The sequence below is a fragment of the Genypterus blacodes genome, unplaced genomic scaffold, assembly GCF_046128005.1.
Source record: "Genypterus blacodes isolate CSIRO-AG114 ecotype Tasmania unplaced genomic scaffold, CSIRO-AGI_Gbla_v1 ptg000040l_1, whole genome shotgun sequence".
Taxonomy (NCBI): Eukaryota; Metazoa; Chordata; class Actinopteri; order Ophidiiformes; family Ophidiidae; genus Genypterus; species Genypterus blacodes.
The window spans coordinates 874887-894411 of record NW_027466853.1 but is presented as its reverse complement, the minus strand read 5'-3'; the positions used below and the strand labels follow the sequence as shown (position 1 = coordinate 894411).

The 19525-nt window shown below is 50.3% G+C and overlaps 1 long non-coding RNA gene and 1 other non-coding gene across 3 annotated transcripts; one reads left to right on the top strand and one right to left on the bottom strand.

Moving 5' to 3' along the window:
* Positions 1 to 10138: 10138 nt before the first annotated feature.
* Positions 10139 to 17961, top strand: LOC142999078 (uncharacterized). Of its 2 annotated transcripts, none has more exons than XR_012963255.1 (3): positions 10139 to 10217; positions 14299 to 14468; positions 14554 to 16026. It is a non-coding gene; the product is annotated as an uncharacterized LOC142999078 (long non-coding RNA). The 2 variants fall into 2 exon arrangements; XR_012963254.1 differs by lacking the exon at positions 10139 to 10217 and adding an exon at positions 17847 to 17961 and having other exon boundaries at positions 13751 to 14468; positions 14554 to 15327.
* On the bottom strand, positions 11126 to 11231 carry LOC142999179 (U6 spliceosomal RNA). Its single transcript, XR_012963293.1, has one exon. It is a non-coding gene; the product is annotated as a U6 spliceosomal RNA (small nuclear RNA).
* Positions 17962 to 19525: the final 1564 nt, after the last annotated feature.

Below are 19525 nucleotides of genomic sequence, written 5' to 3'. Positions count from 1 at the left end.
TCTACACCTCAATCCACTCTGCGGAGGTTTTGATTGATGATTGATGATTGATTTTGGAACCTTTTTCTTTTTACACAAGTCATGTTCTCTATAGCAAAGTCCTTTTAAGCGATCATTCCTGGATACACGTTTTAAAACTCTGTAATGATTTACTCGATTCAAAATTCAACATTATTTATACAGCGCCATTCGCAACAAACTATCTATTACTGTTATTTATTGTCCATTACTTATCTTATGCAGTGACACTTGATGCTCTTATTAGTTGTGTTCATTTAAATGGTGTGCAGGATTACACATTAGGAGGAGGAGATAAGGGAAGTTTGACTCTTCAACTACAGACGCGTCCTCTGTGGGGGGGCGGGGCGGGGCGGGGCGCTCACTGCCGGGCTCCTGGCTGGAAGTGTGAAGAAGAGGAGGGGCGCGGACAACTTGGCTGCCATCACCTGCGCTACTGGTGAGAAACCTCTACTGTAACATTGATTTGGACTCTTTCATTTGATTAATTGACAGTTAAACTTTCTCCAGAAGTTTCGTCACAGATTGGGTTTGCTTCATTAGGTCAACGGCCTCATTTCGGGTTCTTTTTGTGTGTAGAGGACAAGGTGGTGGGTCAATTAAGCTCAGAGGAGGGTGGCGTGCATTTATTTTAGGATGCTTATGGTATCTTTACGTGGTATCTTTATCTTTACTTTGAGCTTTAAGTAAGGGAAGTTTCGAGTGTAGGCGAAATAACACCGTCATTTGGTAGCTGAGAGTAAAATTGTCGACGAAAACAACATTATGCACAAAGGAAGGCGAGGGCGCCATGACAGTTTGGGAGCTCGTGTACGGACACCAGTCCACGACCAGTCCAATGCCAGTGACATTTTGGATAACACTGACATTCGGACCACCATGGCGGAATTTGCATATATTCCAATATCGGTGTCGCACAGTCTGCAAAAGGTGAGTCTGGGACGTTCTATTTGTATCTGCTGCCGCTCGGACGCCGTTGGTCACGTTAAATTTTTGTAAACATGGAATGCTGCAGTACTGCTCGCGGCCTGAATTGTGAGAGGGTTCGCGGGCGTTGCGCCGTTTGACCGCTGAACCTAACCGGATGTAAATGAGTCCTGTGTTTGTTTGCCAACGTCTGTTTTGGAGAAAATATGTCAGATTTGGGGCGCAATTGTCTCCCAATCCTCAACTGGTTCACTTATGATGGTTTGTGTATGTAATGTGTATGAATGTGAGAAGCTGCAGTACCGCTCGCGGCCTGCAGCTGGCGGTAATGCAAGCGGGGGTGGCGCTGTTTCACATGGAAACAAACCGGAAGTAAACAAAGGCTGAATGAATGATTCTTTCTTTTGAGCTAAAACTGTTAAAATGTGGAACGCTTCACGAATTTGCGTGTCATCCTTTGCGCCCAGAGGGGAGGGATGTTCTCGGTTCCTAGTTCCTACTTTACTAGAAACTGCTTGAGCATGTAAGCCTACGGGAGTTCCTACTTTCGGGTGAGAGTCTAATTGGCCTGGCGTTTGAACCTGAGAGCCAGTTTGGCTGAGTTAACTGGAAGGCCGCGCCCCCTCACCGGCGCTCATTGGCCGGAGGGCGCGGCCCCCATAAACCGCCGTGAGCGAGCTCAGTTTGCCTTGAACTTTGCAAGCGAGAGGTGAGAGCTAGCGCACGCTGCCGTCATTCATCGGTCGTTTCTACTAGAGAGAAAGTTATTTCAAATGACTTGCAATTGTATTGCGCTATACAATTGCAAGAAATAACTTTCAGCTACAAACTCGAACCAGGCAACGTATTACAACCTACTAATGTAATGGTCTTTTTTGTCTCCCAGCAGCCAAAGTAGTGTCTGACAGCAGAATTTCAAATTTCATTTGGAATTATTTCAAACGACAAACTCGAACCAGGTAAGAACATACTACCTACTCCTTGCTTATATTTTTTTGTCCCCCAGCAGCCAAAGTAGCGTATTAAGTTTGTGTAAAGAAGAAACTTGTAATTAGTGCCGGCTGGCTGGCTAAGCTATGTCCACGCACATGTCGGTCGGTACATTAATTACGTAATTTGTGTGTGTGTTTCTTCAAGTGCGGCGCTGGCTACGCACATGTCCGTAAGAAATGTAATGTTCTGTCGAATATAGTGCTTGTACTTGGTCATTGTCTTTATTTGCCCGTTCCGTTTTTTGTGTAACGTGTAACGTAAGTGTTGAAGTGGTTTATTTAAGTGTGTTTTTGAAGTTTCCGCCGTGAATGGACAAATGACGTTGAAAGGAAAGCCTTTTGAAAGTAATATAATAACATATAATATTATGATATATATATATATATATATATATATATATTCTTTCTTTCCCCTTTTTTTTACCAATAAAAGTAATTGCAGCGTGTGTGCCTGTCCCTGAAGTACTGTAACTGTGGGTTTCACCGCAGCCATTATGATTTGTCAATGAATGTGTTTTTTTTTTTTTTTTCCCCCTTTCTAGCAGTATGGACCACAGACCGGCGTTTGTGCTGATGGCGGGCTCTACCGACATCAGGCTCCAGGCCACGCCAGAGGCCCTGGCTGCGTGGAGAAGCATGCAGGCCCAAGACAGCAGGCGCACGTGCAAGGTCCCGGCCACGGTCTTGAGGGAGGCGGTGGAGGGGGTCCGAGAGGTGGGCGGCAACCCGGCCCACAGAGGCCAGGTACTGAGCCAGATGACCCTTCAATTTGGCCAATACTATGGGAAAAACTTCCAGTGGCTGCTGACCCACGACGTGGGTTACATCGCCAGTCTGCTGGTGAGCCACCGGAAGGAGCGCGAGGCGGGCAATGTCAGCAGCAGTCCCCTCATGATCAACAAGGACGCGCTGCTGGAATACGCTCGCCTCTTCCCGCCCATGGTGGCCGCCATCGCCAACAAGGGGAGGACAGGTACCGTGTCGGAGGGCGACTGTAAGGTGGGCTTCGGCCCGCACGCGGAGCAGCAGCAGCAAGCCGGGAGCTCGTCTCTCCCCTCGACTTCTGCCTCCACTTCCTCTCTGGCTGCGGCGGCGCCACATCGACCCAAGAAGAAGAAGAAGAAGAAGCAGCAGCAGCAGTCGGCGGACCACGTCCCGTCTGGTGAGCAGCCATTTCCCGTCTATGAAAAAGACTACACTATATGTGACCTCGTACGCTTGTCTGACTGTTTTCGCATAATGTCAGCTTCCCAGGCCTCCTCCACTCCCTCTCGGGCTGCCACGGCGACACATGGACCCAAGAAGCAGCGGTCGGCGGACCACGTCCCGTCTGGTGAGTAGCCACTTCATAGCAATGAAAAAGACTACACTATAGGCGACCTCGTAAGCTCCTCTGACTGTTGTCGCATAATGTCAGCTTCCCAAGCCTCCTCCACTTCCTCTCTGGTTCCCGCTGCCAAGAGGCGACGCTCGGAGGACCACGTCCCGTCTGGTGAGTAGTCATTTCCCGTCCCCTGTCATTGTGAAAGACTATACGTGACCCCGTATGCACGTCTGACTGTTGTCGCGTAATGTATCAGCTTCCCAGGGCGCCGCTTTGGATAAGGAGAAGCCTGACGAAGATGACCGGTTGATGATGGAAGCTGCAGACGCATGTGAGGAGAGCATCGGGGCTTCCGGTTAGTATTATGCGCCTGTAGTATCAGCTCTTACCATTTGTACTGCAGGCTGGCCTGCGACACGAAGGTGATTGAGCAGATGAAAAGGAAGACACTTTGAAACAGCGCCACACGCCTGCTGTTTTTTTGACAGGTTAACACGTGAATTTCTCATCACATGTGAATTTCTTCTCAGGACACGCTCCTCAGACTCCTCCCGCTCCGGCCGCTGCCCTCCTCCGCCCCGCTCCCTCGCCAGAGGTTTGTATTTGTGCCAAGTGGAAATGACGTAGCCGGCCGTTAAGCGGTGTGTTTCACTCAATCCCGCAATCAATGTCCTCTCGTGCCATTTCAGATTGCCTTGCCAGAGCCCTGGAAGCGATCTCTGCCACGAGAGCAGCAGGCGTGGGTCAGTAAGGCCCTGTTCACCCGCGACAGAACGGGAAGGGTGGTTCTGAGGCAGGACCCTCAGATGATGAACTGCCCTCCTGAGCTGCGCAGAGAGTACAGCCAGCCGCCGTCCAGCCCGGATGCGTTCTTCCAGCGCCCCTTCTTCCTGTGGGCCCCGTACCGCCTCTGGCGCGTCAACCTGCAGTGCCCCTTGTGCCAGCACAAGCTCACCGCCTGTGGGTTTTACAAGACGGTGCGCAAAGTGCTGGACAGGGACGGCTGGTACTACATGGGTACAGAGTACCTGGAGTGCCAGTACTGTAGGAAGAAGGTGGCATCTTGGGCAGACTGCATCATCTCCCAGCTGCGCCCTCGCCAGAGGCGGTGCTTCCCAGCTGTGCTGACGTACAGGTAAGAAAGCATCCAGCGTTCCTACAGGCGTGGGGGAAATGCATCGTCGCACGTTTGAAATGTAACCGTCTGCCCCGTTTGTGCGGCCGCAGGCTGGCATGCGACAAAAAGGTCATCGACCAGATGAAGAGGAGGACGCTCGGTAACAGCGCCACCAGCCTGCTGTCCGTCATACAGGATCAGCACGAGACTGACTGGAACGAGCGAGCCGGCCGCTACCTGGACATCATGCGGGACTTTGGCCTTCCCGGGACACAGGCCGCTGCTCCTCTTCCCGTGCCGACCATGCCTGCGTTGCCCAGCTACCAGTGGATGCTGTCTGTTTACGCCAAGGCCACATTCGGTAGGATAGACGAGCTCAGGGCCAAAGTTACGTCTGTCTTCGGCTCTGTCCTGAAGTTGGACGCCACGAAAAAGGTAGGTAGCTTTTTTTGAACCCGGGCTCCTCTCACTCCATCCGTAATGTCAGCAACACTTTAACACCGGATACTGTCGTCCGCAGGTGACCAAGAAGCTGGCCGGGGCCGACGCCGGCACCGCCAAGTGGTGCGTTAACGTGGGAAACGAACAGGGCCAGGTGCTCATGTCCGTCCTCACTGCGGCCGAGGGCTACGGTCTAAGGGACATGGCCGACGGCCTCCAGGAGCGGTACCGGCGGGCGGGGGTGGAGCCGCCGTCCCTCCTCTACGTGGACCGGGACTGCTGCCGGAGCGACGGGGGGAAGTGCGCGCCAGCGGCTCTCTTTTCGCGGTGGAGCCAGTTGCAGGTGAAGCTGGACATCAAGCATTTCATCCGCAGGCTGGCGTCGGGGGTGGTCACGGACAGCCACATCCTCTATCCCGCTTTCATGCGGCGGCTGTCCATGGCCATTTATGAGTGGGACCCGGAGGACCTGGCCCGCTTGCGGAGAGCCAAGGGGGCTTCGGCCGGCACGGACCCCTTTCGAATCCGGGAGATGGCTCGGCACTGTCGCCGACGCACGCGGGGCGCGCGGGAGACGGAGCGTCTCCTGGAGGAGGCGCTGGCAGATTTCGGCGTGGCTGTGGACCAGATGGGCGTTCCCCTCCTGGACAACGCCCGCATGGCGGCCACCTGGGCGACAGAGAAGCGGCATCTGCCTTGTATCCAGGTAATATGCGCGTGCACGATACGTCGACCCTGTCTTTACATTGCCTCGCATCTTACCCCCGTGTGTGTCGTCACGTACAGGACCCACCGGGCATCCCGCTCTACACCAGGGTCGGACAGGTGACCAAGGACGGGGTGGTGCTGCCCGTGTTCAGGTGCGCGCGCGGCTCTACGTCCTTGGAGTCGTTCCACCTGCACCTCAACAGGTTCATTCCGGGTGAGCAGAAGCGACAGCCACTTGAGGCTCTGACTGTGAACTCAGACATTTGATGTTGTGCTCGTGCGTGAGTTTTTTGTGTCATCGTTACTGTCAGGATAATTATTTTCTTCAGGCACGGAGACTTCAGAACACTTGGGTTGAGAATTTACTGTGCTCACCAAGGACCAGAGCATGTTCCTCTTAAGTGTAAACTTCATTGGCGAATAAAGCTATTCTGATTCTTACAGGCACGAGTGCAAACGGCTTGCACTTCCAAATGTACCTGTTAGACGGGCTGGCGGCTTGGAATGAGGACAGGGCGCGTGTCGCGGCGTGTGCCGCGACTGACGTACAGTCTGGGCAGCGAACTGAGCGGCGGCGGCGCGGCTACGTAAGCCAAGATGTGCACACATTAAACCAGATGGCCATGGAGATGTACGGGCACATTCTGGTGGAGACGTACATGCAGCCGCTGGAGTACACAGGTAGCAGAGCATTTTCACCCTTTGCAGGGAAGCCTGGTGCTTTGCGTCCCAAAAGCTCATGTGGTTTTCTCCTCCCTCAGGCGAATTGATCGGCTTGGACTACCTGTACGCCCAGACCGGCCGGCCCCTCCAGGAATTTAATGATGACCCAGATGAGCCGGACAACCTGGAGGAGCTGGAGGGAGAGGGGTTTGAGGAGGAGGAGGAGCGCGCGGAGCTCTCAGATGAGGGCTTTGAGGATTTCCACCTAAATGTCAATGATGACAGGTTTTGGCGCCCCTCCCAGCCTCTCATCCCTGCCAGCTGTGCTGCTGCTGTCATCGCCCGCCCTGCTGCTGCCGCCGCCGCCACCGCCACCAGCTCGGCGAATGTCATCGCCCGCCCTGCTGCTGCTGTCATCGCCCGCCCTGCTGCTGCTGCTGTCAATGCCGTCGCCACCACCAGCTCGGCGACTGTCATCGCCCGCCCTGCTACCGATGCCGCCTCCACCTCTGCTGCTGCTGCTGACCACACCCAGGGAGACAGCGTGGATCCACACGGGGTTCCCGGCTACCAACATGTGGTCAAGCTGGCAAAAGCTCTGGTGGCGCTGCGGGGTCAGGGCTTTGTCACACAGGGCCAGGTGGAGGAGCTGGTGGCTTTATGGGAGAATCTCCCAGAGTCAGACAAGGGCCCTGTGGTGTACCCACCTCGTCACAGGACCGAGCTGGTGAAGGGGAGATTCAAGAAGTCCAAAGCTCCCAGTTCGGTTCCCGGTGTGGAGAGCATGAGGCGGTACGTTTTTTATCGTTGTTGTTGTTGTTGGCTTGGCAGTCTGGCTGTTTTTGCACCAGCTTGTGTACCTGGGTGCTCATTCTCATCTCATCCTAGGTGTCTTGGAAGACAAGGGATCGGTTCCACGGCTCAGTGGCCTGACTGCAGCCGGCTGGTGGATGCCATCTTCCGCCAGCTGTGCGTCCTCCATCCGGCCAATCGCAGGCTGAGTGGGATGACGGTCACCAGGTGGACCCTGATGCTGCACGATTACAACAGCATCAGCAGCGCTGTGACGGTACATCCGGCGCTGCGGTCCCGCACCAGGATCCAGCTCTTCAGTGTCAACCGGCACACTCTGTCGCAGTGGTAAGAAGAATGGATGGATGGGTGACTGTGTGTGCGTGCGTGAGTGTATGCTACGTCTTGAGTTGGATCACAACTTCACCAATGTTATATGACTCCATAGGCACAACCGGGGTGTGACTGCGCGGTTGACGGCCGAGGTGGTGGACGCCATCCCCGCCATCCCCGCCATGAGTGCTGCTCCCCAAGCCAGTCAGCCCATCTTGCCCACCAGGGAAGGCGTGACAACAACGGCGGCGGCGGCAGCGAAGGGGCCTATGCTGTACAAGGATCTGCCCCCTCCTCGGCCGGCCCCAGTTTGTGTGGTCGCCGCCATCCCCGCCGCAAGTGCTCCTCCCCGGGCCCGCCTGGTCCACACCGATCCGCTCCCTCCGTCGGCGCCTCTGCCAGAGGATCCCCTCCCCGGTCCTTCTGGGCTGAGTGCGGTGGCCGGCGGATCGCGTTCCCTTTCCTCTTCTGTCGCCACAGCCCTCTCGGTCGTCACAGCCGCTCCTGTGTTGGCCAAAACGACGGCGTGGCGCAGAAATCAACTGGAACGGAGGAGAGCGGAGGCGGCGCTGAGAGGGGTGACTCTCAAGCCTCGCAAAACCTGGACCATCACCTGCAAAGACTGTGGCCAACCCAAGACTAAAGAACTGGGCCACAGGGTGTTGAGAACCGCGTCGGGGCAGAGGGTTTACTTCTGCCCTGTGGAAGCTGCTGGGAAGTCCCCGGAGGAGTGGCTTGCCTCCCTCCCTCCTTAATTGCACCGCTTTTTCTTGTTGTTTATTAATTGTTATGTTTTGGCCAAAATGTTGTCAAAATATAATTTTGCTTTCCACCAACTGGCTGCTTCGGGTTGTCTTTTTTTTTTTTATACGAAATGACTTGGATGCTGACAAACAACGTTGGCTTTATTAGGAGGACGCATTGTCAAACCAACCAATACAGCGGCAACGACTAATTGACGTTAGTGAAATACAATTCATTCAGAGTTACAATTGAAACACCGACAAACAACGTCACATTAGTCAGACGTCGTCTTTATTATTATTATGTCGTGGAGCGCGAGGAGCACTCCGTTGAGTGCGAGGAGCGCTAACAATAACAAAGGTTCCACGTGGAGGGGCGGGCCCCGGTCAGCTGAAGACAGTCCCCCCGTTTTGTTTCGACTTTCGAGGCGTCTGACGTCACCGCGGTCACCTGGCCGTGTGCATCGCTCCGCCTCACGTTATTTAAACGCTGCTCACCCTTAGTATACACGCACTGGTGAATCTGCACACAGCACTGATTGTTCCTGAGCTAGTCACCAAAGAATCTCACTGTGTGTATGATTGTGTTCTTGATAATAAATATTATTTGATTTGGGGTGGAGGAGACACTGAGACTAATCAAGACAGTGTGAGCATATAAACGTTACGTCACGTCTGCATTTTGGCTAATGTTACACCAAACGCACACAGATAACTGACGTAGACTTTGTCACTAAATTTGGACTAAAATTAATAAATGTCATATGACTAATATCTGACTTAAATCACAAAACAAAAATATCTGTGGCTGAGTCCAAAACTCAATGAAAATCCCTGTAGAAATCAACAGGCATCAGCTCATAAAGGGTGAGAACACAGCTGAGCTTCCTTAGGAAGCTGTGTCCGTCCACAAACGGCTTCCTGCACTTTCCCCGTCTCCTTATCTGGAATACTGGAATACTTCCATCAGTTGTTTCACTGCCCCTAATAAGCAGCACAGTGTGGCACTTTATTGCCTTTTCCTCCTTTGTGAAGCAGTTACTAATACTGGCTTTTCACATGCTCACCTATGAGCTACTGTAAACATGTTTTAGGTAGATTGAAGCGAGCCAGGACAAAGATTGAAGCGAGCCAGGACAAACTGGGCAGAGGCTGCATGACCAGTAGAGATGCTGGTTGCAAGATGACACAAAGCTTCTGGATGGTGGAGAGGTACAGCGTGGAGGGGATCATCCAGTCTGCTCTGCTCCTCTACCAGAGAAGCACAGGAGAAGAGAGACACAAAGCTGCAAGTGTCCCACAGCACAACTTGCGACAGAATATGGAGAAGCATAAAAGATGAAAGCACTATATTAAGACTTGTGTTACCCAGATGAGGTATATGATGCTGAAAGTAAAATACGAATTACCAAAGTAACTTGTAAATGCAGTGCTGTAGAATATAGAAGAATGAATGGTAACAAGCCAGCATAATAGACATCAAGGTCATATGAAGATAGAATCAGAAAGCTGCAAACTGCAGTCAGACTCGATGATCAACGGCAAGCACTGATAAACCGCACAATTCTTTATCATTGGGGGTAGATTTAATCCATCAGACAGTAAATGCAGTAAACATACTTTGTCTTTCGTCATCAGCTCATCTGGTTTTTCTGCAACCTCTGCTGGAACAGACCACAGAAGCAGTGCAAACAGGATGACAAACACTGAATCTACACCTCAATCCACTCTGCGGAGGATTGTATTGATGATTGATTTTGGAACCTTTTTCTTTTTACACAAGTCATGTTCTCTATAGCAAAGTCCTTTTAAGCGATCATTCCTGGATACACGTTTTAAAACTCTGTAATGATTTACTCGATTCAAAATTCAACTTTATTTATACAGCGCCATTCGCAACAAACTATCTATTACTGTTATTTATTGCCCATTACTTATCTTATGCAGTGACACTTGATGCTCTTATTAGTTGTGTTCATTTAAATGGTGTGCAGGATTACACCTTAGGAGGAGGAGGAGATGAGGGAAGTTTGACTCTTCAACTACAGACGCGTCCTCTGTGTGGGGGAGGGGCGGGGCGCTCACTGCCGGGCTCCTGGCTGGAAGTGTGAAGAAGAGGAGGGGCGCGAACAACTTGGCTGCCGTCACCTGCGCTACTGGTGAGAAACCTCTACTGTAACATTGATTTGGACTCTTTCATTTGATTAATTGACAGTTAAACTTTCTCCAGAAGTTTCGTCACAGATTGGGTTTGCTTCATTAGGTCAACGGCCTCATTTCGGGTTCTTTTTGTGTGTAGAGGACAAGGTGGTGGGTCAATTAAGCTCAGAGGAGGGTGGCGTGCATTTATTTTAGGATGCTTATGGTATCTTTACGTGGTGTCTTTATCTTTACTTTGAGCTTTAAGTAAGGGAAGTTTCGAGTGTAGGCGAAATAACACCGTCATTTGGTAGCTGAGAGTAAAATTGTCGACGAGAACAACATTATGCGCAAAGGAAGGCGAGGGCGCCATGACAGTTTGGGAGCTCGTGTACTGGTGTCCAGTCCACGACCAGTCCAATGCCAGTGACATTTTGGATAACACTGACATTCGGACCACCATGGCGGAATTTGCATATATTCCAATATCGGTGTCGCACAGTCTGCAAAAGGTGAGTCTGGGACGTTCTATTTGTATCTGCTGCCGCTCGTACGCCGTTGGTCACGTGAAATTTTTGTAAACATGGAATGCTGCAGTACTGCTCGCGGCCTGAATTGTGAGAGGGTTCGCGGGCGTTGCGCCGTTTGACCGCTGAACCTAACCGGATGTAAATGAGTCCTGTGTTTGTTTGCCAACGTCTGTTTTGGAGAAAATATGTCAGATTTGGGGCGCAATTGTCTCCCAATCCTCAACTGGTTCACTTATGATGGTTTGTGTATGTAATGTGTATGAATGTGAGAAGCTGCAGTACTGCTCGCGGCCTGCAGCTGGCGGTAATGCAAGCGGGGGTGGCGCTGTTTCACATGGAAACAAACCGGAAGTAAACAAAGGCTGAATGAATGATTCTTTCTTTCGAGCTAAAACTGTTAAAATGTGGAACGCTTCACGAATTTGCGTGTCATCCTTGCGCAGGGGCCATGCTAATCTTCTCTGTATCGTTCCAATTTTAGTATATGTGCTTCCGAAGAAACACAATTACACCACCCGAACTCTCCCCTTATGAACCGGGACCGACAACTATGCAGCCACAGTGCTGGTTGGGACGTCTGGAGCCTGCCAGGGCTCGGGAAGACGGTTTAAAAACAACCTGCAAACTATACAAAACACATGGCACTGATTTACCACCATAGAGTGTATCATGTGGACATAATATGTCTCAACAGTGACGTTAAACAGATCTACAGTAAACGATGATGATGCCATCCAAAGTGATGTGATGTGAAACAGACTGTACAGCGTACTAAACGATAATGACGCTATCCAAACTGACGAACTCAAAACAGTGATTTTCTCTACATGATTTTGGCCGCCAAAACAGCCACACAAGTCTTAGTAACATGATTCCTAACGTGTAGGCATTATAAATACCTACATGTTAGGAATCTAGGTCCACTCTGACGTCGCGCGTGCTGTGTGGGCATTGTGGGAAATCTATGATAAGCATGCGTGACCTCAGCTCCGACGGTTGGACGGCTTCGTGGGCAGGAGACACAATCGTATGGATTTCTACATTACTACATTATTTAAAGGATCACGCGATGTTTGCTTTAACCTCTAACTCTATGCTGAGTTTAAAGGGAAAGGAAGTGTAGTTGATTCCCCTCACATTGTGCAAATCGGTCTTAGACTGCCATCTAGCGGTGATCGCGCGGCATTACAATGGAGTGACCTACTCGAATCAGAAAGTCCACACTAAACACACAGCGTGCTGTTCACACAATTCTCACAATGCCAAAGCTGCGTATATTGGGTAAGTGCAATGCACATTCGGCGCGACATTCAGGGGGACCCCCGTGCCACGCACATTGATCTTCAGCCAAATCTTTTTTGTTTTGTTTTCTTGTGGTTATTTTGTAGATTGTAGTTGTGCTCCTTCAGTACCATTATACTTCCCTTGATTAGCTCAATATTGTTGTTTTACGTAGCAATGCAGTGACTAGAAGCTTTTTAGCTTTTCTTTTTTAGCTTTGCTAATGATGTTTTAGTGGTGGCACATTCCTTCATTTTTATTGCATTTGTCACAATAATCCTCAAGAGAATTTGTCTCTTATTTTCTTGTATGTGTAACCAGTTGATTGAACTGCGGAGCAAACCTTGATTTTTTTTTGCCAGAAAGTGACTCAAACTTCATGATAGCAGAGCAGTTTGGACGCAGTTTGCACACCATCCTTAAGTTTAGATCAGTTATCGTCTATGAAATGCTGACACATAATACACAGTAGTATTATGTTTAATACTGATGCACATGTATATAAGCTTCAAGCTTTTAATGTAGAAAAAGATAATGCTACTAGCAACAGAAGTAATACATGTGATGAATTGTAGTCCTTATATTAGGGGTAACAGTATACGGCTAGCGTAGTAGCGATCGATCTTATCAGAGTGTGGTGAACCAAAACAAAGAAAAGACAGAACAATTAAAATGCGACTGAAGTTGTGTTCATCCCAAACTTGGTGTGTGTTGTTGAAGAAGAATGCAGTGAACAAGTACTAGTAGGATTGGTGATTATACATTGAAGAATAAAATGAATGACAGTGGTTCTTCTGCTTCTTCTTCTTCTTCTTCTTTTCCTTTCGGCTGCTCCCTTCAGGGGTCGCCACAGCAAGTCATCCGTCTCCATCCATCCCTATCCTCTGCATCCTCTTCTCTTACACCTCATATCCTCCTTCACTACATCCATATATCTCCTCTTTGGTCTTCCTCTAGGCCTCCTGCCTGGCTGTTCCCACCTTAGCATCCTTTTCCCAATAAATTCACTATCCCTCCTCTGTACATGTCCAAAACCATCTCAGTCTGGCCTCTCTGACTTTAGCTTATGTACTCATTCCTGATCCTATCCATCCTTGTCACTCCCAAAGAGAACCTCAACATTTTCATTTCTGCTACCTCTAACTCTGCCTCCTGTGCCTTCCTCAGTGCCACTGTCTCCAAACCATGCAGCATCGCTGGTCTCACCACTGTCTTGTACACCTTTCGTTTCGTTCTTGCTGAGACTCTTTTGTCACACATCACTCCTGACACTTTTCTCCACCCGTTCCAACCTGCTTGCACACGTTTCTTCACCTCTTTTACGCACTCTCCGTTGCTCTGGACTGTTGACCCTAAGTACTTCAAATCCTCCACCTTCTTTATCTTTTCTCCCTGTAACCTCACTGTTCCACTCGTGTCCCTCTCATTCACACACATGTACTCTGTCTTCATCCCTCTTCTTTCCACTGCATACCTCCACCTCTCCAGATTTTCCTCTACCTGCTCCCTGCTCTCACTACAGATCACACTGTTATCTGCAAACATCATGGTCCATGGAGATTCCTGTCTGACTTCATCTGTCAATCTAGCAAACAAGAAGGGGCTCACGGCTGATCCTTGTGCCTTCCTTGTGCCGGTCCCAAGCCCGGATAAATGCAGAGGGTCGTGTCAGGAAGGGCATCCGACGTAAAACCTACGCCAAAAAATCAATGATGCAAGTTAATGAATGACAGTGGCTACAATGGGGAAATTAACAGTAGAACCACCGGTTGCCTGCTGCAATAGACGTTGTGAGCATGTAGAATATTGTTGGTGTGAGTGCGTTTTTGAAGTCCTAATGAACAGAGAGAACTTCAGTTTTATGCCAGTAACGTCAATGTTTACATGTGCAGTTGATTCCATTTTGACCCCAGTTAACCTGCAGCTGCCATTGCTACGTCAGGCTGATGTGCTTGTCTCCATTAGTTCAAACTTTTCTGCATGCCTGCAGTCCTTTTTTGTGTGCAATTTGGTGCATTGAATTAGCCCATTTAGTGTAACTGTGTAACTGTAAACCAAAGATTAATGAAAACAGTCAAATGAATAACTCCAGAAACCAGCCTTATGTTCAGTGGGAACACTCAAACAGTAACTTTATCAAAGTAACTGTAACACAGAAGTGACAGTCGGTCACAAATTACTTGATAGTTCATGTTAAAGACAGATTGCAATTGAAGCAACCGAGTGCCCAATGAAATGACTGCGCCTCCAAGTGTCACAGCGCTGACTGTCCAGTTCTCCTCCTAATTAGCAGCTGAGGTTGCAGGGGTCAGCGGGAAAGATGTCGGCTGTGAGGAGGCCTCAAAACTCAGTGTTCCCCAAATTGTCATCCACTAGCTCCTCCATCTCTCCAAAGTCGTCCTCCAGCTGTTCATCCATTGTTAAAAGTCCATGAGCAAGTGGCCAGTCTGCGCATACAGGGTAAGGGAAAAGAATATTGGCTTCTATAATTCCACAAAATACATGGATTTGTGTAAATGAGCTTTGCAAACTTTTCTTTTCAAAGTATTTTGCGCAGGGAGCTTTGGACCTCTTAAATCTCCCCTTCACCAGCTCGCTCCTGTGACGTGGGGGGTACACCACTGGGCCCCTGTCCCCTTGGGGAGATTCTGACACAAACCCACAAGCTCCTACACCTTGCCCTGGGTTATGTAGCCCTGCTCCATCAGAGCGTTGGCCAGCCGGACGACGTGATGGTACCCGGGAACCCCGTCAGGATCCACGCTGTCCCCCCGGGCGGCAGCAGAGGTGGCGGCGGCGGCGGCGGCAGCACAGCTGGCAGGGATGAGCGGCTGGGAGGGGACCCAAAAGCCGTCGTCGTCCAGATCACGGTTGAACTCCCCAAACCCCTCGTCCGGGAGCTCTGCCCGCTCCTCCTCCTCCTCCTGCTTGTTGTCGCCCTCCTCCCCCGGCTCCCTTGAGGTTGTCAGGCTCATCCGGGTCATCGTTGAATTCCTGCATGGCCCGGCCGGTCTGGGTGTACAAGTAATGCATGCCGATGAATTCGCCTGAGGGAGGAGAAAACCATATGAGCTTTTGTGACGCAAACCACCAGGCTTTCCTGCAAAGGTTGAAAATACTCTACCTGCTACCTGTGTACTCCAGCCGACGCGTGTAGCCTTCACCAGAGTGTGCCCGGAAAACTCCACGGCCATCTGGTTCAACGCGTGCACACCCTGGCTAGAGTAGCACCGCCGCAGCTCAGTCCGCTGCTCAGACTGGCTGTCACTCGCCGCATCGCGCGCGCGGTCCTCGTTCCACGCCGCCAGCCGGCCAACAGGTACAGTTGTGTTCAAAATAATAGCAGTGTGTTTAAAAAAGTAAAGCTCAAAGTCCTTACAATAGTTTACAATCATTTATTTTCAAAACAGTAAGTTTGAAAATAAAAGCACAATTCACTCAATGATGTTGCAATATAATACAAAATACAATAAATCAATCATCAAACTCCCACCATCATAAACAACACAAAGGGCAGCAGTAGTGTACTCCAACCGTGGGCAATGTTGCCTCAACATCAACAAAAAGTGCAGGAACAAGTGCAATTGTTGCCACAAATTGAAATACTACCAAAACAAAAAGTGCTCATTATTATATTGTGACAACATTTTGGCCTAAATTCACAATGAAGAGTGCGCACTCAATGATGCTGCATAAATTATACCAGGAGTAGTGTACTCGTGTACTCCAACCGAGGGCAATGTTGCTTCACCAACAACAACAACAACAACAACAACAACAAAAAGTGCAGGAACAAGTGCAATTGTTGCCACAAATTGAAATACTACCAAGTGCTGCATAAGTACTAGTAGTAGTAGTAGTAGTATTACTCCAAGGGCAATGTAAACAACAACAAGTGCAGGAAAATTGCACAGCAAACTCGTACAAATACTACCAAAGCAGCAGAACAACAAAGTGCTGCATAAGGAGTAATAGCAGCAGTAGAACTAAGGGCAGCATTGTTGTTGCAAACAAATTAAGGAGGGAGGGAGGGAGGGAGGCAAGCCACTCCTCTGGGGAGTTTTGGCCGTTATACCGGCCAGTGAAGTTTCATCTGGCTCAGTACCTGGCCTCTGTGGGCCGGGTCGCCGCCCGCCGATCGGACCCCCCCCCCACCGCCTCCCTCAGGACTGCGGCCGGGGCCTCGCACGTGCGCCTGCTGACTCTGGCCTGCCCGCTCCTCACCGCAGCGTGCCGTGGCGTGGAGCCTGATGTTGGCAGAGCCCGCCTTCAACACAAACTTTGGCCTATGGTCCATACTGCTAGAAAGGAAGGAAAGGAAAAACAAGCTAGGGCTGCACCTAACGATTAATCTACAGATTATTTTTTGGATTAGTCGATTAATCTATAGATTCTATTTATTACGCAATAAAACAAGGTTTTCCCCCAAATTACATATTTATCACATTAATTATTCAATATTTTCTTCAATCATCTTCTCTTGAAAACAAACAAATGTAACAAAGATTTGCAGTCCATTATTCCACAACTAGCCAACTTTTGACTGATAATCTTCGTTTTACAATCCAACATATTGCTTATTCAAGTGAAAGTGATCGAGAGCAATCTGCATTCCACAACAAAACTACATGAGTCGCAGGTCAGTTTGGTCTGATGGGGGGGGGGGCAGGTCAGTTTGCGCTTCCGCACGTCAGCTGGCAAATAACCGCTTGCGGCTAGCTAATACACTACTTTGGCTGCTGGGGGACCGATAAACAGGCAGGTAGTAGGTAGTAGTTCCTTACCTGGTTCAGGTTTGTAGCTGAAAATTTTGGGAAACTACTTGCAAACGACAGATGAATGACAGCAGCGTGCGCTCACACCTCTCGCTTGTAGAGTTCAGCACCGACTGAGCTTTCTCGCGAAAATTTATCAGGGGCCGCGGCCTTCTAATTGACTGAGCCAATGTTGTTCTCCCGCAAAATCGCTAAGCCAATCGCGTGTGCCGACAACTCGGGACTCTGCTCCGTAGACTTGCCTGTTGCAACAACTGGGCCCTGTAAACTGGAACAGCAACTGTCCTTCCCCTCTGGGTGCTGCCTTCGGCCGCCTGTTTGACACTGTTTGATTTCACCAATTGAACTCCACACTGCTATTATTTTGAACTCGCAGCTTTCAATCTATTCGATTCAATTACACAGAATAAGCAGCAGGCTTGTCATGACTGTTGGCTCTATTGGTTTTCTATGACTCTACTACACCTACTAGTAAATTATTTGCCATGTTGATAAATAATTTCGACCAAAAACAGTTGTTTATCTGGTTAGTGATGTTAACCTGCTATTATTTTGAACACAACTGCACATCTGAAAGTGCCAGCCGTTTGCATTCATGCCTGTAAGGAGTCACGGTGACACGCGTGCGCACGACATCAAATGTCCCCGAGTCCACAGTAGAGGGCGACACGGGAGTGGATTTGCACTCCTGTCCTGTCCCACTCCCACAGAAAAAAATCTTGTCCCGTCCCAGAGTAAAAAAGAATTCCTCTCCCCTCCCAGTAAAATGACTCCCACTCCCGTCCCGCTCCCATTTTTTTTTCTTTCTAGTCTTTAGGCAATACATTGAATTTGATTTGATCTTCTCCCCATTCTTTTTTAGATATCTTTGTGTGCTGCAGTTTTATTTAAAAAGATATGGCAACAGGAACAGTTCATCGGTGGTAGTATAGGGAGGCATCTATTGCCTTAATCCAAGCAAAAAACCTTCACTGAAGGGCACAAAATAATCTAGTGTAAGGAAATCTATAGATCATAGACTACTGCATGATATCAAGGTAACATTTTTGTATTACAATAAAAGTGTGGAGTGACTCCAAGGGCCGCGCGCACACCTGAAGACTGGCAGCACCACCCCGCCCTTTGGCTGACCCTGGTGTAGAGCCCGATGACGGGGGGTCCCGGACGTGACGACACACACGGGGTAAGTGCCGGGTCACGGCGGCAACGCAATTAAAGACAAGGTCACTGTATTGTACACGCATATTACCTGGATACAAGCCAGATGCCGCTTCTCTGTCTCCCAGGTGGCCGCCATGCGGGCGCTGTCCAGGAGGGGAACGCCCATCTGGTCGGCGCCAAAATCTGCCAGCGTCTCCTGGGCGCTCCGTCTCCCACGCCTCCCGCGTGCTGCGGCGACGACAGGGCCGAGCCATCTCCCTGATGCCAAGTGGCCGCACGCACGCGTAGGCCCCTTTGGTGGCCGCGCACTTCCCCCCCGTTGCTCCCGCAGCAGTCCCGGTCCACGTAGAGGAGGGACGGCGGCTCCCCCCCCGCCCGATGGTACCGCTCCTGGAGGCCGTCGGCCATGTCCCTCAGACCGCCTCCCTCAGCCACCGTGAGGACGGACAGGAGCACCTGGCCGTGTTCGTTCCCCACGTTCACGCACCATTTGGCGGTGCCGGCGTTGGCTCCGGCCAGCTTCTTGGTCACCTGCGTATGACGTTATCCAGTGTGAAAGTGGAATTGACATTGCGGTGCAAAAAGGTCCCTACCTTCTTCGTGTCGTCCAACTTCAGGGCCGAGCCAAAGACGGATGTGACTTTGGCCCTCAGCTCGTCTACCCTGCTGAACGTGTGCTTGGTGTAGATGGACAGCACCCAGTGGTAGCTCTGCAAGGGGGGCATGGTCAGGACGGGAGGATGGGCCGTGGCCCGGAGACATCAAACTGCCGACGGGCAGCTAGGTAGAGGCTGCTTTCGATGATTCCAGTTGTGGAAGTGCACAGCCTCCAGTGAGCCCAGCAGGCTGGTGGCGCTGTTGCCAAGTGTCCTCTTCTTCATCTGTTCCATCACCTTCTTGTCGCACGCCAGCCTGCGGCACAAACGGGACAGACGGTTGTGTTTCCAATGTGCAATGATGTTATTGACCCAAGCTCACCTTACAGTCGCCCTCTGCCGCGGTGCCCGTCCTCCCCTTGTCGGCGATGGCGCCGCCCGCCATGTGCGGGAAGAGGCAAGCGTACTCATTACATTACATTACGAGCATTTAGCAGACGCTTTTATCCAAAGCGACTTACATTACATTACCACCCAGAAAGTTACAGAGGGGGGAGCAATTGAGGGTTCGGTGCCTTGCTCAGGGGCACCTCGGCAGGGACCCGAACCAGCAATCCTCCGGTTTCCAAGCGGAAGCTCTACCACTGAGCCACTGCCTCCCTCCACTACTCCAGCAGCACGTCCTTGTTGTCCATGAGGGGGGGGGCTTACTTGCCCTTCGTACCGCTTCTATTACTACTTATGCAGCACTTTATTGATCTGCTTTGGTAGTATTTCTAATTTTTAGAAATTAGTTCAGAAATTTGTTTCTTTGTTTCTTATGCTGCGCAATTGCACTTGTTGTTTTTCCTGCACTTACTGTTGTCTACATTGCCCTTGGACTACTACTACTTATGCAGCACTTTTTGTTCTGGTAGTATTTCTATTTGTGGGAGTTTGTTATTGTTATTTATGCTGTGCAAGCAACATTGCCCTTGTTTGGAGT